We start from the raw sequence: 1,155 nt of genomic DNA, 5'->3' as shown, positions 1-1,155 counted from the left end.
CAAAAAAAAAAAAAAAAAAAAAAAAAAAAATATGTATAATGTTAGCATGTTTTAATTATGTAATTAAAAATCATATTCAATAATATATCATATTTTAAAAAAAAAAAAAGAAAAATGATATTATGTAAAATGAAACAAGTTAGTATAAATATAAATATATAAACTATAATACAAATTAGTTAATAAATAAATGAATTTCATTGATTACATAAAAACATATTTTCTTGAATTCATTTTTTTGGCTATCATTTGAAATAATATTATATATTTCCTTTTTTTGTTATCAAATTGAAAAACATTGAATATTTTAACTTTTCTAGTTATTTAAAATGAAAAGTTATAGTTAAAAAAAAAGATAAATGAGTATTAGCTTATATATACATACGTAAATACATACATAAAATCGATTGTATATTTTAAAAAAAATAATTATTAAATGTATTTTAAGTGTATATTATTATTCATTTTATATATGTACATGTATCATAAAATAAAATAAGATTTATATATTATAAATTAAAAGCCTACTTAAGCAGTTTAATAATATTAAAAATTAAAACTGATTAAATTAAGGTATATTATTTTTTGTATTATATTTTGCGGAAAATATATTTTTAGTTAATTTTTATTAGCATATTTAATAAATGTAAAAATTCTTATATGTATTTATTTGAATTTTTATTTTTTTTTTTTTAATTTCATAAAATTAATATTCAATAATTTATTACATCACATTTTTAATTTACCTTATTTAATTTTTTTTTTTTTTTTGAGTCACATTATAAATAAATAAAATATGTAAAAATTTTGTATAAAAGATAATATAAAATTTTTTCTTTTTTTTAGCATTATTATCTATAATTTTGTAAATAAATATTTTTTATTTATTTTTTTTATATTTTTTTATATACTATTTATTTAATTAATGTATTAAAAAATTTAGAAGAAATTGTCTTTTTTTTTTTTTTTTTTTTTCTGCTTCTTCACAATATACACATTTTTTATATAAAATCTTACCAATGTAGCATAAGATATATATTCAATTACATTATTATTTTTTTTTTTTTTTTTACTCAGATGTTTTAAAATTATAAAAATTATTTTACTGATGTTATATTTTTTTTTTTTGTAGTTTTAAAAAAAAAAAAAAAAGGG

The sequence above is a fragment of the Plasmodium gallinaceum genome, assembly GCF_900005855.1.
Source record: "Plasmodium gallinaceum strain 8A genome assembly, contig: PGAL8A_v1_76, whole genome shotgun sequence".
NCBI lineage: Eukaryota > Apicomplexa > Aconoidasida > Haemosporida > Plasmodiidae > Plasmodium > Plasmodium gallinaceum.
This window is presented reverse-complemented; position numbering follows the sequence as displayed.